General features: G+C 44.8%; 1 pseudogene; it reads right to left on the bottom strand.

Moving 5' to 3' along the window:
* Positions 1 to 1,785: 1,785 nt before the first annotated feature.
* On the bottom strand, positions 1,786 to 17,762 carry LOC121677157 (annotated as a pseudogene).
* Between the last annotated feature and the right edge of the window lie 2,678 nt (positions 17,763 to 20,440).

Here is a 20,440-nt window from a genome sequence, read left to right as displayed (position 1 = left end):
TTCATTCCCAACATTTCAGTTGATATTTTTCAGTATTTTTAGTTCTCTGCTGAACTCACTTTCATGGCCTGTGTGGCCTTCTTTACTCCATTCAGCTGTTTGATTGTGTTCTTTTCTAGTTTATTTGGGAGTTTATCTGTATCACCTCTGATTTTATTTAACCTTTATTATCATCATCCTTTTAACATTTTTGTCAGGGATTTCATCTAGTTCACTGCGGTTAGAGGTCATGACTGTGAGATTAGTAATTTTTGGAGCAGTCACTTCAACTTGGTTCTCTGTAGCCCTTGAGTTTCTGCACGGGGACTTGTATATATGGATTAGGAGGTTGGCTGAATTCTTGTTTAATCACCCACAACCCCTTCAATGAAAGAATTTGCAATGTCTTGGAGCAGCTTATAGTAGGGTTGAAGGGTCATTTCTCTCTGCTAGGCTGGGGTCCATCACAGTAGCCCCTCCATGACATGCTTAGGCACCAGCTGAATACCCTATACTGCTCCAAGAGAGGAATGCTCTCTGCAGAAGTCAGCACAACCACAGGCCCACTGTGAAAGCACAGTGCCAAGCAGTGTAAAATGCCTGGCCCTTCAATGCTAGTACTCGTTATAGGATAAAGGGACGTGGATATTATTGTGTGTGCTGAGTTATCTGTCACTGGTGTATGCTCATACAAGAAGAAAACAAGGTAAGACTACCAATTAATATTATGACAACAGAAGAAAATTGAAAAGGGGAAAAGTAAATAGAAGGGGAGGAGCTGGGGTAGCACTAGGTAAAAGTAGAATGAACAGAATAAAGGCAAAGACATGCAACAGCTAACCAAACCATCCCACACTCAGAAGACTGAGACAGGGGGACCCCCCCCCCAACACCAGTTGTATTAGTCGTGGTTAGAGTAACATCCTGTAGGATGAATCTTTCATAGATAGATATAGATAGATGGGGCTTATTAGAATGACTGACAGGCCGTGGCCTAAGAATCCAGGAGATGTTCAGTGCATGCGGCTGTCTGTCTCAGCTGGTCTACAGTATACACTGGAATGCCGAAGAAGTAGACTCTAATGCCAGTGAAGGAACGGGCCTGCCTTTGAGCAATCAGTCAAAGAGCAAGGCTTCCTCCTTCTGTGTGTTTATACGGGGGTTCCAGCAGAAGGTGTGGCCCAGATTAAAGATGGATCTTCCCAGCTCAAAAGATCTGGACTGAAGCTCTGTCTTTCCACTTCAAATGACTTAATTAAGCAAAACTCCCTCACAGACCCGTCATTTTGGGATTTTAGTTCATTCCAGATGTAGTCACTTTGACAGCCAAAGTAACCATCACAGGTTCAGCCCTCGTCAACTTGTAACGCAGACATATCTCCTTATGTCATGCTTAATTTCCAAATGAAAACAATACCCAGGTCATAATTATGCCTAACATAACTATCCCAGGACACACTTGCAAACACAGTTTGTATTTAACTAGGCCAAAATTATACCTGATGTGGCTCAGGAGGGCAAAAGACACCCATGGGGCAGCCAGGGTTCTCACGGTTATGATGAGCAAGTGTGCAGTAGAGAAATGGGGGAGAAAGAGAGGCAGAGTGGTTCACGAGCTATGAGAGGCAGATTTGAAGAGATGGGGGCTGAGGAATGGGCTGATGTTGGTGGCCTGCTTGCCGCCAGGGGCCAGGGTAACATCCGGGCCTGGGCTACTGACACATCTGTCCTACCATAGCTGTGGTCTGTGTTGACATCCCTGACCCATGTTACCACCAAGGGCCATGGGATTGCCCAGGGTCTGGGTCACCACCTGTGGCCATTTTGCTGCCATAGAGTTATGCAGCCACTGGGGCCATATTGATCTGAGTAGCCTGTGCTGCCACCAGGCATGATGACATCAAGGCCTGAACTGCTGCCATGGGCCGTGTCTGTGTCTGTGACCCTGCAGCAGCCAGGGTCTGTGTTGATGTCTACAGGTTTAGTAGCTGCTGAAGGCCATGTGGACGACTGTGGTCTGGTCAGACACCTGAGTCCATGTTCATATCCGAGGGCCACGCTGCCACCAGGGCCGTGCTAATTTAGATAGCCCATGCTGCCACATGGGGCCATGTCTGGGTCCATGGCCCTACAACAGCCAGGACTGGGTTGATATCATGACTCCTGATACCACCAAAGGCTGTGCAAATACTGTGGGTTTGGGCTGTCACCTGAGGCCAGGCAGGGATCTGAGGATCATGCTGCAAAAGGATAATTAGGCCATAAATGGCATATCAGCACCCTTGGAGGAATGGATCTAAGATACAATCAATATTGAATCTTACCTTGGATAGGAAAGGGTATTTCCAGAGGCTTGAAGAAAAATTTGTCAAGTATTTTAATCATGGTAAACAAGGTCGCCTAAAAAGGGATTATAAACAGAGCATTCCTAGAAACAATGCTTCTTCTAAGCATAATGCAAATGGAACACCCCTCGATTCTGGATTATGCAGAAGGTATTGCAAGGGTAGGCATTACACTATCAACAAAGGACAGTCAAGGTAAACCTTTGCCATTGGGAAACACCTTGAGGGGCCTCTCACGGGTCCCCATGCCAAATTCAGTTCCACCATTTTCTGTCATCATGGAGGAAACTCCTTTTCAGGGCAATTAAAGAACCTAGTGCCTATTGTAAGAAACCATACTGCTCTGGGTGATAGAACAGATATAGAAGAGAGAACAAAAAAAATCAGGAAAAAACAGACCAAAATTAAAATATGAATGAATGAATGAATGACACTGTCATTGAAGGTCTAGTAGACACTGGTGCAGATACAACAATACTTTCATCAGAATCCTGGCATCCAACCTGGCCTCTTTAGGATGTAAATGTTCAGTTTTTAGGGATCGAAACTTTATCTCAAGTAAAGCAAAGTGTGAGATGGGTCAAATGTATAGAACCAGAAGGACAGAGAGGAAAATTAAATTCATATGTGGCTAACATAGCAATTAATGTGAGGACATGATTTGTTACAGCAATAGAACACTCAAATTAAAATTCCTCCAATCTTAGAAACAAGCCATAAATTAACATATGTTTGAGATTCTGCTAATTATTTAAGATATAAAATAGGTCTACAAAAAAATAGACCCCAAGAAGTACAAATTAGGAGAGACTGATTATAGACTCTTAATGACTTTCAAAGATGCTAGGAGACATTTCCTATCTATGGTCCACTATTGGAATAAAAAATGATGAACTCAATAATTAGTTCAAAATCTTAGATGGTGACAAGGACTTAAATAGTCCAAGAGAACTATCAGACAAAGCTGAGAGAGAATTGGCTTTGGTGGAAAAGAAATAACAGGAGGTACATATGGATCATTTGGATTCAAAGCTTGATTGCATTCTGGTTATTTTACTTTCTATGCATTCTCCTATAAGAATATTAATACATAGAGAAGGTATTATCTTAGAATGGATTTTTTACTAAATAAACAGAGTAAAAAAATTAAAACTTATGGGGCTGGAGAGATGGCTCAGCGGTTAAGAGCATTGCCTGTTCTTCCAAAGTTCCTGAGTTCCATTCCCAGCAACCACATGGTGGCTCACAACCATCTGTAGTGAGGTCTGGTGCCCTCTTCTGGCCTTCAGGCATACACACAGACAGAACATTGTATACATAATAAAAATAAATTAAAAATAGATGTTTGCCAAAAAAATTAAAACTTATGTGGAAAATGTTTCTGAGTTAATTCTAAAAGGAGAATTGAGGCTTTGCCAATTATCAGGAATAGACCCATCAGAAATTGTAATATCTTTTACTAATAATGAAACTGACAAGTTATGGGCAGAAAGTGAACCTTTGCAAAGAGCTTGTAGTAATTTTTTGGGAGAGATAACAACAAATATCCCAAAAGCAAGAGGATTCAATTTATAAAGAGAATTAACTGAATCTTTCCTCGCATTGTATGGGGAACACCAATATCTGGAGCCCCTACATTCTATACTGATGCATATAAATCAGGAAAGGCAGGTTACAAATCAGAAAATTTAAGTAAGGTGGAACAAAGCCCTTATGATTCTGTACAAAAGTCAGGTTATATGCTATTCTCATAGTATTAATGGATTTTACAGAATCTCTTAATAGTTACTGATTCACAATTATGCAGAAAGAGTTGTTTTGCAGCCAGGCAGTGGTGGCACATGCCTTTAATCCCAGCAATCAGGAGGCAGAGGCAGGTGGATCTCTGTGAGTTTGAGGTCAGCCTGGTCTACAGAGTAAGTTCCAGGACTGGCTTTATAGCTTCAGAGAAACCCTGTCTTGAAAAAACAAAAAGGAAAAAAAGTTGTTTTGCATATTGAAACCAATGAGTTTATATCAGATGATATAGAATTGACTTTATTATTTATTCATTTACAAGAAATAATCAGGAATAGAAATCATCCCATATATATATATATATATATATATATATATATATATATATATATATATGATCCCATATGGGTCTGCAAGGTCCTCTAGCACAAAGTAATGAAAAATTTGATCAACTGTTGATAGGAAATTTGCTGGTGATCTCAGAATTTTATAAAAGCATCATGTCAATAAGCAAAGGTTTGAAAAAGTGATTTTTCCATTATTTGGCAACAAACCCAGGAAATTATAAAGAAATGTCCTACTTGTTCTTTATACAGTCAAACTCCACTACCTGCAGCAAGTAACCCAAAGGATATTCAAAGAATGAAATCTGGCAGATGGGTGTGTTTCATTTTATAGAATTTGAAAAATTAATGTACACCACACCATTGATACCTATTCAGTTTTTGATGGGCAACTGATTTGAGTTCTGAAAAGGCTAATTTAGTAATCACACATTTGCTAAAAGTTATGGCCATCATGGGTTAATTAAGACTGACAGTGCTCCAGCACATGTCTCTAGCAAAATGAAACAGTGTTTTACTTATTAAGTAGAAAACATATTATAGGTATACAACACGATCCTACAGAGCAAGCAGTTATAGAAGATCAAATCAAACTCTAAAGGATATGCTAAATAAACAGAATAGGGTAATAAAGGACTGCAGAAATGATTGCATAATGCTTTATTAACTTTTAATTTTCTAAATGCTAATGAGAAAGGACAACAGCTGCAGAGAGACATTGGATAATAGAAAAAAAACTACTGAATTAAATCAGCTTGTATAGTTTAAAGAGTGCTGACCTCAGAATGGAAACCAGGGTATGTGTTACATTAGGAAAGTTTTGGTTTTGTTTCCATAGGAGAAGAAAAGCTATGGATACAATCAAAAGAGATAAAGGTTCTATTTTAGCAAGAGAGACCTCTTAATTAGAAGAGATGATAGTTTATCAACCAGTGTGTCCATTCAATATAAAAAACTTATATGACTAACAAATGCTTCTCATTTGATCAGATGTAACTTGCCAAAAGGAAAGCTGGCTTTGTAGTTGGAATGTGATTCTCTCTTTCTCTAAACCCAAGCAGTCTTGTTAAAGTAAAATCCAAAATCTCTGTATAAGGTGAGAAGAACCACCTGACTGGTGTAGGAGGTCCTTCTGTCTATGTGTTGCTTTCATTGGTTGAATATAGAAACTGCTTGGCCTGATAGGTCAGAACTTAGGTAGCGGAGAAGACAGAAACTGAGTGCTGGGAGGAAGGAAGCAGAGTCAGGGAGAGACACCATGGAGCCACCAGAGACAGAGTGCTGACTCTTTCCCGGTAGGCCACTGCCACATGGTGATACAGATTAATAGAAATGGGTTTAATCAAGATGTGATAGTTAGCCAATAAGAGGCTATCTGGCACTGTAACTATGTCTTCAAAAGCCCATTACATATTTCTACCAGGCTAGTTGCTTCAGGACAGTGGGGAACATAGTAAGATCAGAGGATTCCAAGATTGTGGCCCCTGTCATGCTTCTCTGGCTGTGAAGTGAGTTTCTTAGTCAGAAGCAATGCTATATGGAATATCAAGTCAGTGGATCAGGCATTCTGTAAGCCCAAGGATAGTGGTTTTGGCAGAAACATTACATGCAGGAAAGGCAAATCCATAACCAGAATAAATGTCTACTCCAGTAAGGACAAAGCACTGTCCTTTCCACAGAGGACGTGGCCCAGTGTAGTCAACCTGTCATCAAGCTACTAGTCACCCTAGAAAGTGATGCCGTATCTGGGGCTCAGTGTTGGTCTCTGCTGTTGGCAGACCTGGCTGATGGAGGACTCTCATTGGTTAATAAAGAAACTGCCTTGGCTTTTTGATAGGGCAGGATTTAGGTGGGTGGAGTAGACAGAACAGGATGCTGAGAGTGAAGAAGACGCCTCGGGCAATCGCCATGCCTCTCCTCTCTGGGTCAGATGCAATGAAGCTCCAGCCCAAGATGGACGTATGCTAGAATCTTCCCAGTAAGCCACCACCTCATGGTGCTACATAGATTATTAGATATGGGTTAAAGCAAGATATGTGAGAATTAGCTAATAAGAGGCTGAAACTAATGGGCCAGGCAGTGTTTAAACGAATATAGTTTGTGTGTTGTTATTTGGGGGCATAAGCTAGCCAGGCAGCTGGGAGCCGGGGCGGCTGGAATTTTGCCCGCTGCTCCTCACTACACCTGGCACTCAGCAGAAGCTGTAACTCAGTCACCTTGGTGAGTGGAAGTCCATGTTGTCAAGCCTATTCATGACCCTCAGCCCTATCACCATGGCTGCTTTTTTCACGAGTCCACTGGGGAATGACAGGGATGGCTGGGGAAAGAGGCAAACTGTCCACAGAATGGGTCATCCTGTCTACTTGACTACTGAACCCCTCCCAGCTGAAGTCACCTATTGATAAACATTCACATGGGACACAGTGCCTTTACATCCTTTGTCTATTCTGAAAGATCCATTCACACACTCCTTCCCCAGGTGTCTTTCTCTCCAATTTCCCAACCACACCCTTTCCAAGTCCCTGGTCATCCAGCTAATTCATTGGCTACAGCCCATGAATCAGTGAACGATTATACATCTGACCATTTCTCCTTCCCAACAGACTGTAATACCATGCGCACTGCCCGAAGCTCTGCCCACTGTGGAGAGTTCCCATCAACGGTGTCTTTCAAGGTTGTTGCAGAAAGGGGTTTCAATGCTGCAGCTGTCTGCTTCTGTGTGGTGCCTACATGATGTGAAAAACCATTCATAAACCAGGCCCTAGTATCCTCTTCCTTAGCCAACCAATCAAAGAACACACCCCAAAATGCTGTAAGTGCATGCTTGGCAGTGAATCACATAGAAATGTTAGACGTTTGGGCAACCTCTTCATGGAACTTGCTTGTATCTTCAGGACCTGCTCAGGCCCCATCACAGATAAACCATTTCCATTTCATAGTGGATTTCTGTGATACATCCTACTCTATGGCTTGGTGGGTCAGATACCACCCAGCTCATAATGGGCAACTTGGGTCATATGGTAACCCGACTTAGTGTCCAACTTAGTGTCTCATTGACTCAATGTTCAGATTCCATAAAGGCCCAATTGCAGGCCAAGAGCTGTCTTTCAAAGGGACAAAAGTTGTCTGCAGATATTAGTAGAGATCTGCTCCAAAATCCCAAAGGTCTCTTCTGTGATTCCCCAATAGGAGCCCGCCAAAGGCTACAAACACCAAGCCCATCTGTCACTGACACCTCAAGTACCATTGAGTCTGCTAGACCATACGGTCCAAGTGGTAGAGCAGTCTACCCAGAAGTCTGGACCTGTTGAAGAGCCTTTTCCCGCTCCAGGCCCCACACAGAGCTAGTAGCTGTTGGAGTCACTTGGTGTATGGCTAGAGTAGCAGACCTAGGTGGGGAATGTGCTGTCTCCAGAACCAAACAGGCTCACTAAACGTCGTTCTGTTTCTTTCTTGGTGATGGGAGGGGCCAGGGACAATAACTTACTCCTCACCTTAGAAGAAATATCGGTGCATGCCCCACACCACTGGATTCTCAAGAATTTCACTGAGGTAGAAGGTCCTGGAGTTTTGGTTGGATTTATTTCCCATCTTCCAGTACGTATATGTGTTACCAGTGAGTCCAAAGCGTTGCTTCCTCCTGCTCAGTTGGTCCACTCAGCATAATGTTGCCAGTACAGTGCACCAGTGTGATGCTGTGTGGAAGAGACAGGTTATCAAGATCTCTTCTAAGCTATGACACAAGGCTGGAGAGTTAATATCTATAAGGTGAAAACATGAAACTGTAAATGTATAGCCAGGCAGTGGTGATGCACACCTTTAATCCAGCAGTTGGGAGGCAGAATCAAGTAGATCGCTGTGAGTTCCAGGCCAGCCTGTTCTACACAGTTACAGGACAGCCAAGGCTACACAGAGAAACATCGTCTCAAAAATCAAACCAAAGCCAAAACACAAAAACAAAACCAAAAACTCATCTGTAAAAGTATACTGCTGGCCTTGTCAACAAAAAGCAAATTGCTTCTGGTGGTCCTTTCCTTATGGACGGGTACTGAGAAAAAGACATCGCTAGAGCATGTGTTAATCTTGCCCAAATAAGGACACCCCATGTGGTGCAGCAGCTGCAGTCCGAGGCACTACCTGATTGAGTTTTCCATAGTTACCTGTCTTTCTCCACGAGCCATCTGTCCTCTGCACTAGTCAGACAGGAGAGCCAAAGGGAGATGCTGTGGGAACCACCACTCCTGCATCTTTCAAGTCTTTGATGGTGGCACTAATTTGTGCAGTTTCTCCAGGGATGTGATCTGTTTATGACTAACTATTTTCCCTGGCAGAGACAACTCTAAAGGGTTCCATTTAGTCTTTCCAACCATAATAATCTTCACTCCACAGGCCAGGGAACCAATATTTGGCAACTCCTAAGTCTACTTATCCCAATTACACATCCTAGGACGGGGAGGGGGGGTGATATAACCATAGGATGAGTTTGGTACCCAATGGACCTAATGTGAGTCAGATTTCAGTCAAAGCTCCACTTTAACTGGATGGCCGCAATGTTTCTTGGAATCTCCCAGAATCAGCATCAACTCAGAACGAGTATCCAGCAGACCCTGGAAAGCCTAATTGTTTCCTTTCCCTCCGCGTACAGTTACCTCTGTAAAAGGCTGTGGTTCCTTCTGGGAAGGACTGGGGAAAGGCTAACAGTAAAACTCTTAGGTATTTTATCAAGGTCCTTCCTCAGGGGAACCTGGCCATCCCTTCATTCATGGAATTTCTGGGTCTGCAAACTGGCTCAAGTCTGGAAACAGATTCACAGGCTGGGGTTCCCTTTTGCCGTGATCCAGTTTCTTTCATTTGTTTGAAAACTTTCCTGCTCATACAGGTCAAAGAGAAGTTCAGGAGGCTTCTTATCTGTTTCATGCCTGGAAGCACCACAGCTGATTAGCCAGGACCAGAGGTCCCTATGAGCCATGCCACCATAAAACTCACTTTGTTCACCATGCCGGTCAGGCCATTGTTGTTATACTTCTTATTACAATTACTACGATCACCTTGCCTTCGGCAATTCAGTGTTGCCACCTGGCCCCTGCTACCCTGGGGTCCAATTAAACTCATTGTATTTAATTCATCCAACTGAGCAGCAGCATCTCCAACCCTAAGGCCTGCCACAGGAGAAGGGAGACAACAAAGCTCTCCAAATGTGCTGGGCATCTTCTAGGATTAATAAATGGCGTGTGTTCTGGGCCCGCCCTCTGTGGAGGGTGAGGTTTACACGGCACACCCACTCTAACGCCGCCATTTCCCTGGGCCTTAAAATGCTTTCATCAACACTAAGCCAAGGGACACCAGGCATCTTCAACTCTATTCCAGCAAGCCGGGCTTTTGACAAATGCTTCAGCCAACTATTCAAACATTTGACACTTTTTTTTTTAACTGTGAGAGCTTCCATATTAAACATAGAATCACCATTTGGGGAACCATATCAATAAACTCATCCTGATCCAGTTTTATGTCCCTCCCACCATTATCCCACACCCTTAAAATCTATTTTCACACATATTCCCCAGAATTTTGCTTGAATGAATTTGCAAACCCATTAAGTAGTGTGGAGCACCTCCTCGTGGACTACCCGTCCTACCTCCCCTCTAGAGCCCGCTTAGCCTTAGGTCTGGTTATAGGTCTAGCGGCAGCCATTGGTCAACCCAGAGGGACATCAGTGCTATGTTGCCTGGCATCTCCTTCGGAGAAAGTCACTGCTGGTTTAGCAGACAATGAAAAATTAATTTCCTCAGTCAAAGGCATAAAAAGTCAACATTTTAGGGGCTTGGGGGAATATAGCATCTGCTGAGGGGGAGGAGAATACTTCCTCAGGTGAGATGAGCCCATAAGAATCTGAGGGTTCAAAGTCCTCCACTCTAATAGGATCCTCCCACACATCCCAAATTACAGGATCCCACTCTTAACCAGTTAATGCCCTGACCTGAACCACTGACACCCTCCGAGGCTGGGACTTGAATTTTCGCTGTAACTCAGCCAATCTTATAATGAAGGCTTTGGTTTGGTTTTCCACAACTTGAGCTCCATGGCTACCGAAGAGAAGATTCTCTTCCGGGGCACACTTAGAGACATTCAGACCGTTTATGTGCCTCTGGAGTTGGCCAATTTTATCACCAAGTTCACCGTTGTCCTTCACCATATTCTGAGATGCTAGAAGCTGGTTAATTTCATCACAGAGCTCATTCCTTTCCTTTGTCAATTTATCCAGAGAGGCAAGGCACAACCAGCCAGCACCACCATTCTCCTTATTTGTTCACAAGTTGTCAAAAGTTTTACATACGGAGTCACCAAATCTGTTGCTTCTCACAGTCGGTGAATCAGGATAATCAAATGTGTTTGTCTCCTTAAGTTTGTAGAATAGGCCAGATGTTTGGTGGCGTGTGCCTTTAACCCCTGCACTCCAGGCAGATCTCTGAGTTCACTGACTGCCTGGTTTAGAGAGCTAGTTCCAAAACAGTCAGGGCTACACAAAGAAACTCTTTCTTATAAAAATAGAAGTTTGTAAAATATTCTACACCATGGGCTTTCAGTAGTCTCTGAGCTCCCAGGAGAGGCTTCGGCCACTGTAGCTGTTGGCAAGTAGGAAAACCTGTTCCAGAAGCTTAAAAGATCCATTCTTACACTTCTGTTGTTCTAGAACCACTTCCGATACCCCAATCTGTTCTAGACAGGAGTCTCTAGAGTAAGAAATCTTATAACATGAATGTGTGTGTGTATGTGTGTGTGTGTGTGTGTGTATATATATATATATATGTATATGATTTATTAGAATGACTTAGGAACTGTGCTCTAGCTAGTCCAACAATGACTGCCTATGAACAGAAAGTCTAAGAATCCAGCAGTTGTTCATTTCATGAGACTAATGTCTCAGCTGCTCTTCAGTATACCCCAGACTCCCAAATAAGCAGGCTCTAAAGCCTGTGTACGCATGGACTTGCTAAGGAGGGCAAGAGCAAGCAGGCAAAGAACGAGGCTTCCTTCTTCCATGTCCTTTATATAGGTGTCCAGCAGAAGGTGTGGCCCAGATTAGAGGTGGGTATTCCCACCTCAAAAAATTCTAGATGAGAGCTGGAGTGGTGGCTCAGTGGATAAGAGCACTAACTGCTCTTCCAGAGGACCTGGGTTCAATTCCCAGCACCCACAAGGCAGCTCACAACTGTCTGTAACTTCAGTTCCAAGGAATCTGACACTCTCATACAGAAGTACACGCAAAACACCAATAAAATAAATAATTAAAAATAAAAACCATTTAAAGAAAATCTAAATTTAAGACACATGTCTTCCTGTCTCTAAGATTTTGATTAGGAGTGTTTATCTTCCCACTTCAAATGATTGAATTAAGCAAAAATCTCGCACAGGTGTGCCCAGCCATTTGGGGGTTTTTAGTTCGTTTCAGTTGTGATCAAGTTGACAACCAAAATAGCCACGACACCAGCCCAACGTGCATTCTTTGTGAAAGCCTATCAAAAAGATGATGATGATGATGATGGTGATGATGATGATGATGATGATGATGATGATGATGATGAAATAGGCACATTTATCTGTATGTCCCTCCAGACTATAGCTCGGGTCAGCTTCCTTCCTTGCTTTCAGCATGCCTGCCGGTCTGACTCAAGGTTCTTTACTACACTCCGTCGAGTATGCTGGCCTCCAGGTATCACAAGTTCCTGTTACACATTTCAGAGTCCATGCTGGCATCCTGGCTCCTCTCACCTGCCCCTCACCCTGAACTTCTCCAGCTCAAGGGCTTCCCTCCCTCCTTAGCTTCTCAGTCTTCTCCCAACCCAGCTATTTCCGCTGTTGTCCTCTCTCGGTCCTCTCCCCATGCCTTCTCTGGCCCTTTTATCTTGGTCATCACCTCTTTATCAATCACTTCTCCCCTACACCCCTACCCACACCCCCCCCCGCACTCCTCTCATGGCCAAGTCCAGTCTGCTGGCCACGGTTAGTCTATTACTTTCTATCTATGCTCTGGACTCTTCCAGATGCCTCTGGCTACAATAAAAGCCTCCGGTTTAACCATACCTAGGAGTGCTCATAAAATCGCTTTGCACAAATGGAGGGACATAACACACCAGTCTAGACTAAGCCCTACAGAGCGGACACTGGGCTTCCTCCTCTCTTCAGCTCTGCAGTTTCCTTTTGAACTTTGATATTGAAACTAGAATGTTCTTGACATTGCCCACCTCTTAGGGTAGCTGCTCCCAACTGTCCCCAGTTTGTTCCTTCTGTGTGGGTGCCACACACTACTCTTTTTTCTGTTTCTGTGATAGACAGTCTGAACAAGAAGCAAACAGGTTTTTGGCAGGGACTTGAAGCTTTGGAAGATTGCTGCTGACATATTTGTTCTTGATGGCTTGCTCAGCGCCTTCTCTTATATAACCCAGGAGCATTAGCCCCAGGTGGCACCTCCCACAGTGGGTGGGCCTTCCCACATCAATCAGCAATCAAGAAATGTCCAGAGAACTGGAGAGATGGCTCACAGGTTAGGAGCTCTGACAGCTTTTCTAAAGGATACAGGTTCTAGTCAGCACCCACATGATGGCTCATCACCATCTCTTCGTAATTCCAGTCCTGGGGAATCTGACACCTTCTTCTGACCTCTGCAGGCACCAGAAGCCCACGTGATACACAGACACACATGCAGGCAAAACACGCATACATATGTAAAGTAAAACAAAAAGGGAAAAAAAAACTTTAAAGAAAATGTTCCATATCTATCACCATGCACAAAACTCAAGTCCAAATGGATTAAAGACCTCAATATTAATCTGAACACACTGAGCTTGATAGAGGAGAAAGTGGGAAGTACTCTACAACAAATGGGCACAGGAGACCGTTTCCTACGTATAACCCCAGCTGCACAGACATTAAGGGCAACATTGAATAAATGGGACCTCCTGAAGCTGAGCAGCTTCTGTAAAGCAAAGGACACTATCACTAAGACACAAAGGCAGCCTACTGACTGGGAAAAGATCTTCACCAACCCTGCAACTGACAAAGGTCTGATCTCCAAAATATATAAGGAACTCAAGAGACTAGACTTTAAAATGCTAATTAACCCAATTAAAAAATGGGGCACTGTACTGAACAGAGAATTCTCAACAGAAGAAGTTCAAATGGCCAAAAGACACTTAAGGGCATGCTCAACCTCCTTAGCTATCAGGGAAATGAAAATCAAAACAACTTTGAGACACCATCTTACACCTGTCAGATTGGCTAAAATCCAAAACACCAATGATAACCTTTGCTGGAGAGGTTGTGGGGTAAGGGGTACACTCATCCATTGCTGGTGGGAATGCACACTTGTGCAACCACTTTGGAAAGCAGTGTGGCAGTTTCTCAGGAAATTCGGGATCAACCTACCCCAGGACCCAGTAATTACACTCTTGGGAATTTACCCAAGAGATGCCCAATCATATTACAAAAGCATTTGTTCAACTATGTTCATAGCAGCATTATTTGTAATAGCCAGATCCTGGAAACAACCTAGATGCCCTTCAGTGGAAGAATGGATGAAGAAACTGTGGAATATATACATGTTAGAATACTACTCAGAGGTAAAAAACAATGACATCTTGAATTTTGCATGCAAATGGATGGAAATAGAAAACACTATTCTGAGTGAGGTAATCCAGGCCCAAAAAGATGAACATGGGATGTACTCACTCATAATCAGTTTCTAGCTATAATTAAAGGACATCGAGCCTATAATTCAGGATCCTTGAGAAGAAAATAAGAAGGTGAACCCAAAGAAAAACATATAGTAATCCTCCTGGATATTGGAAGTAGACACGATCACCGGGCAAAAATTGGGAACTTGAGGGTAGGGCGAGACGGGGCCAAGGAAAGATGGGGAGAGAAAAGCGTGAAGGGGAGAATGGGGGGAGCTCAGAGGAATGGGATGCTTGGGATACAGGAAGGGTGGATATGAGAGCAGGGAAGCATATATCTTAATTAAGGGAGCCATCTGAGGGTTGTCAAGAGACTTGACTCTAGAGGGGTTCCCGGGTTTCCAGGGAGACGCCCCCAGCTAGTCCCTTGGGCAGCTGAGGAGAGGGAGCCTGAAAAGGCCAGTTCCTATAGCCATACTGATGAATTTCTTGCATATCACCATAGAACTTCCACCTGGCGATAGATGAAGAAAATGACTGAGCCCCACATTGGAGCACCGGACTGAGTTCCCAAGGTCCTGATGAGGAGCAGAAGGAGGGAGAACATGAGAAAGAAAGTCAGTACCGTGAGGGGTGCGTTCACCCATGGAGACGGTGGGACAGAACTAATGGGAGACCACCAACTCCAGTTGGAATGGGACTGATGGAACATGAGACCAAACCGGACTCTCTGAATGTGGTTGACGGTGGAGGCTGACTGAGAAGCCAAGGACAATGGCGCTGGGCTATGATTCTTCTGCATGGACGGGCTCTGTGGGAGCCTTCTCAGCTTGGTTGATCACCTTCCTGGACCTGGGGGGAGTTGGGAGGACCTTGGTCTTAACATAGTGAAGGGAACCCCGATGGCTCCTTGGCCTGGAGGGGGGGGGGTATGGGTGGAGGGGAGGAGAAGGGGAGGAGATGGAAATTTTTAAATATAAAAAAAATAAACCATATAAAAAAATGTCCCATAGACATGCCCACAGGCCATTTTAGTGGAGGCACTTCTTCAACTGAGGCTCCTTGCCCAGGTGACATTAGTTTGTACCAAGTTGACAAAAATAACTCACATAGCTATCCCCCCTTTTTCCTCAATTTATTTTGTTGATCAAGTTAACTAAAAATGTACACCACGCTCTTTTTAAATTTTTAGAAACTGAACATTATACAATACAAAGTGGGATGGCACCCATCTGCAAACTCAGGGGAAAAGGCAGGAAAACCTCAAGTTCAAGGCCAGCCTCCAATTTGTAGGGAGACACTGTCTCAAAACCACACGTGAGAATTCGAGATTCTCTCTTCTGCTTGCCATGTCATTTCCCCATCCTACCTGGAGAAACGCCAGCCCAAATGTCACCCCTCCCGATGTTTGTTACAGTATTTCAAGACCGAAGCCTTTCCTCTTTCCTCTGGGTTCCTGTGGCCCTTGTTTTTGTTTGATTTGTTTTTTTCTGTTGCTATAGCAAAATACCTGGAACGGAGCCACTTAGAAAAAGAAAGCAGTTAGCTATTGGAACTCAGGATTTTCCGGAGACTGGGAAGTCCAGGATCAGGTAGCTGCATCTGGTGAAGGCACACATGCGAGAGAAACACACATGGGAGAAATACACGTGGAAGAGACACAGTGGGAGACACATAGTGGGAGACACACAGTGGGAGACACACACAGTGGGAGACACACAGTGGGAGACACACAGTGGGAGACACACAGTGGGAGACACACACAGTGGGAGACACACAGTGGGAGACACACAGTGGGAGACACACAGTGGGAGACACACACAGTGGGAGACACAATGGGAGAGACACACAGTGGGAGAGACACACAGTGGGAGACACAATGGGAGAGACACACAGTGGGAGACACACACAGTGGGAGAGACACACAGTGGGAGAGACACACAGTGGGAGACACAGTGGGAGAGACACACGGTGGGAGAGACATGCAGTGGGAGAGACACACAGTGGGACACACAGTGGGAGAGACACACAGTGGAAGAGACACACAGTGGGACACACAGTGGGAGACACACACAGTGGGAAACACACACAGTGGGAGACACACACAGTGGGAGACACACGCAGTGGGAGACACACGCAGTGGGAGACACAGACCATGAGGACTTCCTTTTGTTATAGTCACCTTCACTGAAGCCCACACATTCTTTGAAAGCCCTTGAAAAGAAACTTTTTTTTTTTTTTTTTTTTTTTTTTTTTTTTTTTTTTTTTTGGTTTTTCGAGACAGGGTTTCTCTGCAGCTTTTTTAGAGCCTGTCCTGGACCTAGCTCTTGTAGACCAGGCTGGCCTCGAACTCACAGAGATCCGCCTGCCTCTGCCTCCCAAGTGCTGGGATTAAAGGCGTGCGCCACCACCGCCCGGCTTGAAAAGAAACTTTTAATCACTCTTAATGACCTAACCACCTACATCCCACAGACCCTGCCTTCCAATATGGCCACAACAGCAATCAAACTTTAGCCAAGGTTTGGAGAGACCAGGAATGACGTTCATAATATCAGTATGTTTTTAGGTGCTGTTTAAGTTCTCTGGGGCGCTGACTCTGGAGGAGGGAACGCCCCCTCCGCTTCAGACCCAAGTTATCTCATTTTCCTCCTCAGCCTAGGGATGGGCTATGATGGGGAGGAGACCAGCACACTGCTCCCTTGAGGACCGCTAGAAGGTGAACAGTTTCCAACAGATCTTATTACTATTTACTCCTTGATGTAAAACTGCCTGCAACTGGAACAGCAGGAGGTTCAGCTATAGGAAGCTCAGCTGTAAAGAGAGTGGAGATGACCCCCTATCAAAACCTCCAGCTGACTGCCTTGGCTTCCCGAGTCCATGTCGGCTAGCATCTATAAACCCTTGATTTGTTGGTGCTGCTTTCTGTCTGCTGTCTCGACTGGAACGCTGCAGCCACCTCTGCTGGATGCTGTGAGCTTCCAATTCGATGATATTTTACCCCCTATCTGCTGCTTCTTGATATCTGTTACTCATTGTTTATTCTTTTACTTTTGCTTGTTATAGACTTAATAAATTCATCCACTCCAAACCAAAAGGATGGTGGCCAGCATACCTCATTCCCCAGACCCCACAGAACACCAAGCTTCTTCAAAGCCTGCTGACATGTTCACGTGTTCACTACTCTCCAGGAATAATACAGGGCACGTGTCATGTCTCTTACTCAGACAAAACCCTCAGCCTCGATTCCTGAGCAGGTACCAGTTCTGTGGCCATGCTTGCCTCTGGGGAGCTAGGACCATTGACAACCATTAGCTGTGGCCTTCCTATGGGCTCTTTCACAGTCCTGAGCTGCAGGCCTCTTATGTGCTGGACTCTGGACATCCAGAGTGGAGGAACAGCAGATGTGACTGGCTGCTCAGTTTTGAATGCAGCTATGGAGTAGTGAGAGCGGCGTGCTTCCTACAGACAGGCGGCGTAGATTTGGGTCCCAGCTCCGCTACTTAAAATCTGTTTTTAAGGATCTTGTTGATCCTGTCTTCATTAATTAGGCAATTTGCTCATCATAGGTTTATTTTCTGCATTAACTTTGTTTTTTTACAAAGGTGTTGTATTCCTTAATTGTCTTAATTCCTGAGGATTTTTGGCACCTACTTTAGATATTGCACCTGGAACTCCATTCCATTCATGCTGCCCCCATCCTGGCCTTATGCAATTATTTAACCCCTTCACAGGGTTGTTGATGGTTTAGTGCAGGTGAGGAGCTCAGGCAGAGAGTGAGCTCTCTTCATTATGGCCGTTCCAGAAGCACAGGGAACAATCATCAGCGTCAGCTGACGAATGTAGTGATATTTCATTTGTATTTTAATAAACAAAGCTTGCCTGAAGGTCAGGGCAAAGCAGACACACCAGTCAGCCATGCAGGCCAGGCAGTGGGGGCACACACCTTTAATCCCAGCAGCCACACTAGTTAGCCTCAGAGGCTGGATGGTGGTGGTGCACGCCTTTAATCCTGCACTAGAGAGGAATATAAGGCAGGATGAGACAGGAACTGGCTTTCTTACAGTCTGAAGATTTCAAAGAGGTAAGAGCTGTCTAGCAGTTTGGCTGCTTTTGCTTTTCTGATCTTCAGGTTGGGCCCCCATATCTGTCTCTGGGTTTTTAATATTCGTGCTACAAAGGAGCACCGCCATAGCTGCCGCTCGGCGTCTCTCGGGAAGTCCTTACACAAGCAGAGCTTTGCTCAGCTGAGAGGGAGATGCGCGCCCCCGCTCTGCCCAAATGGCTTGTGTCTGATGCAATAGCAAAGCCCCTTCCCAGAAGTCCCTGCCCAGAGCTCCATTTGTCTCTGCCTATTGGCATGTCTTCCCAGTTCCACCCGCAGGTTCTGAGCTCCAGGATTCCCGCCTAGGCCGCCTCTCACCTCTACCATCAGGCCTGCCCACCTCTCTACAGTTTGCTGCTCCATGAACGACATTTACAGATCTGGGTAAAGGGATTCACGCCTGTCATCCCAGCGCTTAGGAAACTGAAACAGGAGCATTGCTTTGAGTTCAAAGTTATCCTGGAGATGCACCGTGAGCTCCAGAGCAGCCTGGGCTGTAGAGTATCTCTGAAGAAAGCAGGACAAAGGGCATTTATCTGCCTAAGTGTTCCTCCAGAAGCAGTTTCTGTGCCTCCAGGCTGTCTGTACTTCCATCCATCTTCGACAATCACTGGATTTGTTCAGGCACTTCCTGAGCTAGCTTGCTTTTAAAAACTCAGCAATTAGTTTCTCCAATTGAATTACTCTTTGCCTTCCTCCCCCCACCCCCACCCCCGCCTTCCCGATGACTTCTGCTTGCTGGGTTCTGTGTCTTGGTGTTCTGTGGCTTCTGGCCTGTTCAGTTCAAAAACAACAAATATTGATTTCCATTTCCGCTTAGGGCTTCCCAGTCCCCTCTAAAGCCTCCTTTGTAGAGGCCTCCGTCTCCTGAATCCATTCTCCCTGGGACTGGCTTCACAAGGACGGCCCATTGCCACTGTCAGCAGCTTAGTCAGTCTTGGCTCCCCTCCCAGGCAGCTGTCCTGCTCCCGCCTGTCAGAGTCTCAGCCATCTCAGTGCCTACAGGAAGCTCCCCATTAGTCCTTAGCTCATCTGAGAAAGGAAGATGGTCCCAGGGCTAGCTAGCTACACAGAAGTAAACCAGGAACCCTGAACTCTGAAAACACACCGAAAAAGTGTTAAAATTAAAATGAAACCTTTTAAACGGTTCCTTATTTATGTGTGCCAGCCAGCCTACACATGCCACAGACGTTATTTCTGTGTGTGTATGTGTGTGTGCAACTCCAGCCCACTCATATTACTTGTATGTGCACACACAGGTGCCACACCAGCCCATGCATGCCAGGACAGTTATTATGTGTGTGTGTGCCTGTGTGCACATGCGTGTGTGGCACGCCAGCCCATGCATGCCAGGACAGTTATTGTGTGTGTGTGTGTGTGTGTGTGTGTGTATGCACACGCGCACACACTTGCACGTGCGGGCATGCCATGCCAGCCCATGCATACCATGGACAGCTTTCAGAAGCTGGTTCTTTCCTCCAACCTTGTGAGGAGAGCCGTTTCATTTCTCAGGGAGTTAATCTGGGAATCACCCCTTGAGTTAACAGATCCAACTGCGAAGAACTGGGAGCAGCTGTTCTAACAGTGACCATGCACAGCCTTCACCATGGAGCTAGTCACATGAGCCCACACCTGGAGACCGGCCAGGCACCCACTGAACACACCCTGGGGTTTATCTGTATGGTGGAATGTCACTACACATCAATCTGAACCGGTTGGGCTTGAAAACAGCGAAAACCTCAACTGCTGATAAGGGGCAGAAAATTTGGATTTCTCACATATTGCTGACAAGAATTTAAAAAAAAAAAAGTATAACTGGGTGTGGTGGCATGCACCTTTAATCTAAGCTTTTGAAAGGCAAAAGCTGGTGGATCCCTATGAATTCTGGGGCCTGGTCTACACAGCAAGCTCCAGTCCAGCCAGGGCTACACTGTGAGACCCTGTCTTGAAATAACAACAATGTAGCATAACCACTCTGGACAGTAGTTGGGAAATTCTTACGTAGGAACAAAATATCCGATCGAAGGATATGTCAACAGCCTTTGTTTGTGCTCATCAGTAAGGAAAATGGACATATAGAAGAAATAAAATTTCATTAATTTTTTTTAAAAAAATATGTATTATAAAAGTAAAAAGGGCAACATAAAAACACCTAGTGGGGTGTTCGACACTGTTGTTACTGCTTCAGCCTGTACTCCAAAGGGAGAAGCTACAGCTGTCAGTAAGTTCTCACCATGTCCTGTTTACTTTTTGTGTGATTTA

Source organism: Arvicola amphibius, chromosome 4 (assembly GCF_903992535.2).
Source record: "Arvicola amphibius chromosome 4, mArvAmp1.2, whole genome shotgun sequence".
NCBI lineage: Eukaryota > Metazoa > Chordata > Mammalia > Rodentia > Cricetidae > Arvicola > Arvicola amphibius.
The sequence above is the reverse complement of the archived record's forward strand: the minus strand, read 5'-3'. Positions and strand labels throughout refer to the sequence as shown.